The sequence below is a fragment of the Leptodactylus fuscus genome, chromosome 2 (assembly GCF_031893055.1).
Source record: "Leptodactylus fuscus isolate aLepFus1 chromosome 2, aLepFus1.hap2, whole genome shotgun sequence".
Classification (NCBI taxonomy): Eukaryota; Metazoa; Chordata; class Amphibia; order Anura; family Leptodactylidae; genus Leptodactylus; species Leptodactylus fuscus.
This window is the reverse complement of record NC_134266.1, coordinates 272,217,308-272,228,513: the sequence shown is the minus strand read 5'-3', so window position 1 is coordinate 272,228,513 and position 11,206 is coordinate 272,217,308.

Below are 11,206 nucleotides of genomic sequence, written 5' to 3'. Positions count from 1 at the left end.
ACAGTGATGTCACAGTACAGGATAATACACACAGTGATGTCACAGTACAGAGATAATACACACAGTGATGTCACAGTACAGGATAATACACACAGTGATGTCACAGTACATGGATAATACACACAGTGATGTCACAGTACAGGGATAATACACACAGTGATGTCACAGTACAGGATAATACACACAGTGATGTCACAGTACAGAAATAAAACACACAGTGATGTCACAGTACAGGGATAATACACACAGTGATGTCACAGTACAGAGATAATACACACAGTGATGTCACAGTACAGAGATAATACACACAGTGATGTCACAGTACAGGGATAATACACACAGTGATGTCACAGTACAGAGATAATACACACAGTGATGTCACAGTACAGGATAATACACACAGTGATGTCACAGTACAGAAATAAAACACACAGTGATGTCACAGTACAGGGATAATACACACAGTGATGTCACAGTACAGGATAATACACACAGTGATGTCACAGTACAGAAATAAAACACACAGTGATGTCACAGTACAGGGATAATACACACAGTGATGTCACAGTACAGGATAATACACACAGTGATGTCACAGTACAGAGATAATACACACAGTGATGTCTCAGTACAGGATAATACACACAGTGATGTCACAGTACAGGATAATACACACAGTGATGTCACAGTACAGGATAATACACACAGTGATGTCACAGTACAGGATAATACACACAGTGATGTCACAGTACAGGATAATACACACAGTGATGTCACAGGGCAGGGATAATACACACAGTGATGTCACAGTGCAGGGATAATACACACAGTGATGTCACAGTACAGGATAATACACACAGTGATGTCACAGTACAGGATAATACACACAGTGATGTCACAATACAGGATAATACACACAGTGATGTCACAGTACAGGATAATACACACAGTGATGTCACAGTACAGGATAATACACACAGTGATGTCACAGTGCAGGGATAATACACACAGTGATGTCACAGTGCAGGGATAATACACACAGTGATGTCACAGTACAGGATAATACACACAGTGATGTCACAGTACAGGATAATACACACAGTGATGTCACAGTGCAGGGATAATACACACAGTGATGTCACAGTGCAGGGATAATACACACAGTGATGTCACAGTACAGAGATAATACACACAGTGTTGTCACGGTACAGGATAATACACACAGTGATGTCACAGTACAGAGATAATACACACAGTGATGTCACAGTACAGGGATAATACACACAGTGATGTCACAGTACAGAGATAATACACACAGTGATGTCACAGTACAGGATAATACACACAGTGATGTCACAGTACAGAGATAATACACACAGTGATGTCACAGTACAGAGATAATACACACAGTGATGTCACAGTACAGAGATAATACACACAGTGATGTCACAGTACAGGGATAATACACACAGTGATGTCACAGTACAGGATAATACACACAGTGATGTCACAGTACAGGATAATACACACAGTGATGTCACAGTACAGAGATAATACACACAGTGATGTCACAGTACAGAGATAATACACACAGTGATGTCACAGTACAGAGATAATACACACAGTGATGTCACAGTACAGGGATAATACACACAGTGATGTCACAGTACAGGATAATACACACAGTGATGTCACAGTACAGGATAATACACACAGTGATGTCACAGTACAGAGATAATACACACAGTGATGTCACAGTACAGGATAATACACACAGTGATGTCACAGTACAGAGATAATACACACAGTGATGTCACAGTACAGGATAATACACACAGTGATGTCACAGTACAGGGATAATACACACAGTGATGTCACAGTACAGAGATAATACACACAGTGATGTCACAGTACAGGATAATACACACAGTGATGTCACAGTACAGAGATAATACACACAGTGATGTCACAGTACAGGATAATACACACAGTGATGTCACAGTACAGAGATAATACACACAGTGATGTCACAGTACAGGATAATACACACAGTGATGTCACAGTACAGAGATAATACACACAGTGATGTCACAGTACAGAGATAATACACACAGTGATGTCACAGTACAGAGATAATACACACAGTGATGTCACAGTACAGGATAATACACACAGTGATGTCACAGTACAGAGATAATACACACAGTGATGTCACAGTACAGAGATAATACACACAGTGATGTCACAGTACAGAGATAAAACACAGTGATGTCACAGTACAGAGATAAAACACACAGTGATGTCACAGTACAGGATAATACACACAGTGATGTCACAGTACAGAGATAATACACACAGTGATGTCACAGTACAGAGATAATACACACAGTGATGTCACAGTACAGAGATAAAACACACAGTGATGTCACAGTACAGGGATAATACACACAGTGATGTCACAGTACAGAGATAATACACACAGTGATATCACAGTACAGAGATAATACACACAGTGATGTCACAGTACAGGATAATACACACAGTGATGTCACAGTACAGGATAATACACACAGTGATGTCACAGTACAGAGATAATACACACAGTGATGTCACAGTACAGAGATAATACACACAGTGATGTCACAGTACAGAGATAAAACACACAGTGATGTCACAGTACAGGGATAATACACACAGTGATGTCACAGTACAGAGATAATACACACAGTGATGTCACAGTACAGAGATAATACACACAGTGATGTCAAAGTACAGGATAATACACACAGTGATGTCACAGTACAGGATAATACACACAGTGATGTCACAGTACAGGATAATACACACAGTGATGTCACAGTACAGGATAATACACACAGTGATGTCACAGTACAGAGATAATACACACAGTGATGTCACAGTACAGAGATAATACACACAGTGATGTCACAGTACAGGATAATACACACAGTGATGTCACAGTACAGGATAGTGCACACAGTGATGTCAGAGTACAGAGATAATACACACAGTGATGTCACAGTACAGAGATAATACACACAGTGATGTCACAGTACAGAGATAATACACACAGTGATGTCACAGTACAGAGATAATACACACAGTGATGTCACAGTACAGGGATAATACACACAGTGATGTCACAGTACAGAATAATACACACAGTGATGTCACAGTACAGGATAATACACACAGTGATGTCACAGTACAGAGATAATACACACAGTGATGTCACAGTACAGAGATAATACACACAGTGATGTCACAGTACAGAGATAATACACAGTGATGTCACAGTACAGGATAATACACACAGTGATGTCACAGTACAGGGATAATACACACAGTGATGTCACAGTACAGAGATAATACACACAGTGATGTCACAGTACAGGATAATACAAACAGTGATGTCACAGTACAGAGATAATACAAACAGTGATGTCACAGTACAGAGATAATACACACAGTGATGTCACAGTACAGGATAATACACACAGTGATGTCACAGTACAGGATAATACACACAGTGATGTCACAGTACAGAGATAATACACACAGTGATGTCACAGTACAGGATAATACAAACAGTGATGTCACAGTACAGAGATAATACACACAGTGATGTCACAGTACAGAGATAATACACACAGTGTTGTCACAGTACAGAGATAATACACACAGTGATGTCACAGTACAGAGATAATACACACAGTGATGTCACAGTACAGAGATAATACACAGAGTGATGTCACAGTACAGGGATAATACACACAGTGATGTCACAGTACAGGATAATACACACAGTGATGTCACAGTACAGGATAATACACACAGTGATGTCACAGTATAGGATAATACACACAGTGATGTCACAGTACAGAGATAATGCACACAGTGATGTCACAGTACAGGATAATACACACAGTGATGTCACAGTACAGAGATAATACACACAGTGATGTCACAGTACAGAGATAATACACACAGTGATGTCACAGTACAGAGATAATACACACAGTGATGTCACAGTACAGAGATAATACACACAGTGATGTCACAGTACAGAGATAATACACAGAGTGATGTCACAGTACAGAGATAATACACACAGTGATGTCACAGTACAGGATAATACACACAGTGATGTCACAGTACAGAGATAATACACACAGTGATGTCACAGTACAGAGATAATACACACAGTGATGTCACAGTACAGAGATAATACACACAGTGATGTCACAGTACAGAGATAATACACACAGTGATGTCACAGTACAGGATAATACACACAGTGATGTCACAGTACAGAGATAATACACACAGTGATGTCACAGTACATGATAATACACACAGTGATGTCACAGTACAGGATAATACACACAGTGATGTCACAGTACAGGATAGTGCACACAGTGTTGTCACAGTACAGAGATAATACACACAGTGATGTCACAGTACAGAGATAATACACACAGTGATGTCACAGTACAGGATAATACAAACAGTGATGTCACAGTACAGAGATAATACACACAGTGATGTCACAGTACAGAGATAATACACACATTGATGTCACAGTACAGAGATAATACACACAGTGTTGTCACAGTACAGAGATAATACACACAGTGATGTCACAGTACAGAGATAATACACACAGTGATGTCACAGTACAGAGATAATACACAGAGTGATGTCACAGTACAGGGATAATACACACAGTGATGTCACAGTACAGGATAATACACACAGTGATGTCACAGTACAGGATAATACACACAGTGATGTCACAGTATAGGATAATACACACAGTGATGTCACAGTACAGAGATAATACACACAGTGATGTCACAGTACAGGATAATACACACAGTGATGTCACAGTACAGAGATAATACACACAGTGATGTCACAGTACAGAGATAATACACACAGTGATGTCACAGTACAGAGATAATACACACAGTGATGTCACAGTACAGAGATAATACACACAGTGATGTCACAGTACAGAGATAATACACAGAGTGATGTCACAGTACAGAGATAATACACACAGTGATGTCACAGTACAGGATAATACACACAGTGATGTCACAGTACAGAGATAATACACACAGTGATGTCACAGTACAGAGATAATACACACAGTGATGTCACAGTACAGAGATAATACACACAGTGATGTCACAGTACAGGATAATACACACAGTGATGTCACAGTACAGGATAATACACACAGTGATGTCACAGTACAGAGATAATACACACAGTGATGTCACAGTACATGATAATACACACAGTGATGTCACAGTACAGGATAATACACACAGTGATGTCACAGTACAGGATAGTGCACACAGTGTTGTCACAGTACAGAGATAATACACACAGTGATGTCACAGTACAGGATAATACACACAGTGTTGTCACAGTACAGAGATAATACACACAGTGATGTCACAGTACAGAGATAATACACACAGTGATGTCACAGTACAGGGATAATACACACAGTGATGTCACAGTACAGAGATAATACACACAGTGATGTCACAGTACAGGATAATATACACAGTGATGTCACAGTACAGGGATAATACACACAGTGATGTCACAGTACAGAGATAATACACACAGTGATGTCACAGTACAGGATAATACACACAGGATGTCACAGTACAGGATAATACACACAGTGATGTCACAGTACAGGATAGTGCACACAGTGATTTCACAGTACAGAGATAATACACACAGTGATGTCACAGTACAGAGATAATACACACAGTGATGTCACAGTACAGAGATAATACACACAGTGATGTCACAGTACAGAGATAATACACAAGTGATGTCACAGTACAGGGATAATACACACAGTGATGTCACAGTACAGAGATAATACACACAGTGATGTCACAGTACAGGATAATACACACAGTGATGTCACAGTACAGGATAATACACACAGTGATGTCACAGTACAGAGATAATACATACAGTGATGTCACAGTACAGAGATAATACACACAGTGATGTCACAGTACAGAGATAATACACACAGTGAAGTCACAGTACAGGATATACACACAGTGATGTCACAGTACAGGATAATACACACAGTGATGTCACAGTACAGAGATAATACACACAGTGATGTCACAGTACAGAGATAATACACACAGTGATGTCACAGTACAGGATAATACACACAGTGATGTCACAGTACAGAGATAATACACACAGTGATGTCACAGCACAGAGATAATACACACAGTGATGTCACAGTACAGAGATAATACACACAGTGATGTCACAGTACAGAGATAATACACACAGTGATGTCACAGTACATGATAATACACACAGTGATGTCACAGTACAGAGATAATACACACAGTGATGTCACAGTACAGGATATACACACAGTGATGTCACAGTACAGGATAATACACACAGTGATGTCACAGTACAGAGATAATACACACAGTGATGTCACAGTACAGAGATAATACACACAGTGATGTCACAGTACAGGATAATACACACAGTGATGTCACAGTACAGAGATAATACACACAGTGATGTCACAGCACAGAGATAATACACACAGTGATGTCACAGTACAGAGATAATACACACAGTGATGTCACAGTACAGAGATAATACACACAGTGATGTCACAGTACAGGATAGTGCACACAGTGATGTCACAGTACAGAGATAATACACACAGTGATGTCACAGTACAGAGATAATACACACAGTGATGTCACAGTACAGGGATAATGCACACAGTGATGTCACAGTACAGGATAACACACATAGTGATGTCACAGTACAGAGATAATACACACAGTGATGTCACAGTACATGATAATACACACAGTGATGTCACAGTACAGGGATAATACACACAGTGATGTCACAGTACAGAGATAATACACACAGTGATGTCACAGTACAGAGATAATACACACAGTGATGTCACAGTACAGGATAGTGCACACAGTGATGTCACAGTACGGAGATAATACACACAGTGATGTCACAGTACAGGGATAATACACACAGTGATGTCACAGTACAGGGATAATACACACAGTGATGTCACAGTACAGGGATAATACACACAGTGATGTCACAGTACAGGGATAATACACACAGTGATGTCACAGTACAGGGATAATACACACAGTGATGTCACAGTACAGGATAGTGCACACAGTGATGTCACAGTACAGAGATAATACACACAGTGATGTCACAGTACAGAGATAATACACACAGTGATGTCACAGTACAGGATAATACACACAGTGATGTCACAGTACAGAAATAATACACACAGTGATGTCACAGTACAGGATAATACACACAGTGATGACACAGTACAGGATAATACACACAGTGATGTCACAGTACAGAGATAATACAAACAGTGATGTCACAGTACAGAGATAATACACACAGTGATGTCACAGTACAGCGATAATACACACAGTGATGTCACAGTACAGAGATAATACACACAGTGATGTCACAGTACAGGGATAATACACACAGTGATGTCACAGTACAGAGATAATACGCACAGTGTTGTCACAGTACAGGATAATACACACAGTGATGTCACAGTACAGGATAATACACACAGTGATGTCACAGTACAGGATAATACACACAGTGATGTCACAGTACAGGATAATACACACAGTGATGTCACAGTACAGAGATAATACACACAGTGATGTCACAGTACAGAGATAATACACACAGTGATGTCACAGTACAGAGATAATACACACAGTGATGTCACAGTACAGGATATACACACAGTGATGTCACAGTACAGGATAATACACACAGTGATGTCACAGTACAGAGATAATACACACAGTGATGTCACAGTACATGATAATACACACAGTGATGTCACAGTACAGAGATAATACACACAGTGATGTCACAGTACAGGATAATACACACAGTGATGTCACAGTACAGGATAATACACACAGTGATGTCACAGTACAGGATAATACACACAGTGATGTCACAGTACAGAGATAATACACACAGTGATGTCACAGTACAGGATAATACACACAGTGATGTCACAGTACAGGGATAATACACACAGTGATGTCACAGTACAGGATAATACACACAGTGATGTCACAGTACAGAGATAATACACACAGTGACGTCACAGTACAGAGATAATACACACAGTGATGTCACAGTACAGGATAATACACACAGTGATGTCACAGTACAGAGATAATACACACAGTGATGTCACAGTACAGAGATAATACACTCAGTGATGTCACAGTACAGAGATAATACACACAGTGATGTCACAGTACAGAGATAATACACACAGTGATGTCACAGTACAGGATATACACACAGTGATGTCACAGTACAGGATAATACACACAGTGATGTCACAGTACAGAGATAATACACACAGTGATGTCACAGTACAAAGATAATACACACAGTGATGTCACAGTACATGATAATACACACAGTGATGTCACAGTACAGGATAATACACACAGTGATGTCACTGTACAGAGATAATACACACAGTGATGTCACAGTACAGAGATAATACACACAGTGATGTCACAGTACAGAGATAATACACACAGTGATGTCACAGTACAGAGATAATACACACAGTGATGTCACAGTACAGGGATAATACACACAGTGATGTCACAGTACAGGATAACACACATAGTGATGTCACAGTACAGAGATAATACACACAGTGATGTCACAGTACAGAGATAATACACACAGTGATGTCACAGTACAGGATAGTGCACACAGTGATGTCACAGTACGGAGATAATACACACAGTGATGTCACAGTACAGAGATAATACACACAGTGATGTCACAGTACAGGGATAATACACACAGTGATGTCACAGTACAGAGATAATACACACAGTGATGTCACAGTACAGAGATAATACACACAGTGATGTCACAGTACAGAGATAATACACACAGTGATGTCACAGTACAGAGATAATACACACAGTGATGTCACAGTACAGGATAATACACACAGTGATGTCACAGTACAGAGATAATACACACAGTGATGTCACAGTACAGGGACAATACACACAGTGATGTCACAGTACAGGATAATACACACAGTGATGTCACAGTACAGGATAATACACACAGTGATGTCACAGTACAGAGATAATACACACAGTGATGTCACAGTACAGAGATAATACACACAGTGATGTCACAGTACAGGACAATACACACAGTGATGTCACAGTACAGGATTATACACACAGTGATGTCACAGTACAGAGATAATACACACAGTGATGTCACAGTACAGAGATAAAACACACAGTGATGTCACAGTACAGGGATAATACACACAGTGATGTCACAGTACAGGGATAATACACACAGTGATGTCACAGTACAGAGATAATACACACAGTGATGTCACAGTACAGGATAATACACACAGTGATGTCACAGTACAGGATAATACACACAGTGATGTCACAGTACAGAGATAATACACACAGTGATGTCACAGTACAGAGATAATACACACAGTGATGTCCCAGTACAGAGATAATACACACAGTGATGTCACAGTACAGGATAATACACACAGTGATGTCACAGTACAGGATAATACACACAGTGATGTCACAGAACAGAGATAATACACACAGTGATGTCACAGTACAGAGATAATACACACAGTGATGTCACAGTACAGAGATAATACACACAGTGATGTCACAGTACAGAGATAATACACACAGTGATGTCACAGTACAGAGATAATACACACAGTGATGTCACAGTACAGAGATAATACACACAGTGATGTCACAGTACAGGATAATACACACAGGATGTCACAGTACAGGATAATACACACAGTGATGTCACAGTACAGAGATAATACACACAGTGATGTCACAGTACAGGGATAATACACACAGTGATGTCACAGTACAGAGATAATACACACAGTGATGTCACAGTACAGGGATAATATACACAGTGATGTCACAGTACAGGGATAATACACACAGTGATGTCACAGTACAGAGATAATACACACAGTGATGTCACAGTACAGGATAATACACACAGGATGTCACAGTACAGGATAATACACACAGTGATGTCACAGTACAGGATAGTGCACACAGTGATGTCACAGTACAGAGATAATACACACAGTGATGTCACAGTACAGAGATAATACACACAGTGATGTCACAGTACAGAGATAATACACACAGTGATGTCACAGTACAGAGATAATACACAAGTGATGTCACAGTACAGGGATAATACACACAGTGATGTCACAGTACAGAGATAATACACACAGTGATGTCACAGTACAGGATAATACACACAGTGATGTCACAGTACAGGATAATACACACAGTGATGTCACAGTACAGAGATAATACATACAGTGATGTCACAGTACAGAGATAATACACACAGTGATGTCACAGTACAGAGATAATACACACAGTGAAGTCACAGTACAGGATATACACACAGTGATGTCACAGTACAGGATAATACACACAGTGATGTCACAGTACAGAGATAATACACACAGTGATGTCACAGTACAGAGATAATACACACAGTGATGTCACAGTACAGGATAATACACACAGTGATGTCACAGTACAGAGATAATACACACAGTGATGTCACAGCACAGAGATAATACACACAGTGATGTCACAGTACAGAGATAATACACACAGTGATGTCACAGTACAGAGATAATACACACAGTGATGTCACAGTACATGATAATACACACAGTGATGTCACAGTACAGAGATAATACACACAGTGATGTCACAGTACAGGATATACACACAGTGATGTCACAGTACAGGATAATACACACAGTGATGTCACAGTACAGAGATAATACACACAGTGATGTCACAGTACAGAGATAATACACACAGTGATGTCACAGTACAGGATAATACACACAGTGATGTCACAGTACAGAGATAATACACACAGTGATGTCACAGCACAGAGATAATACACACAGTGATGTCACAGTACAGAGATAATACACACAGTGATGTCACAGTACAGAGATAATACACACAGA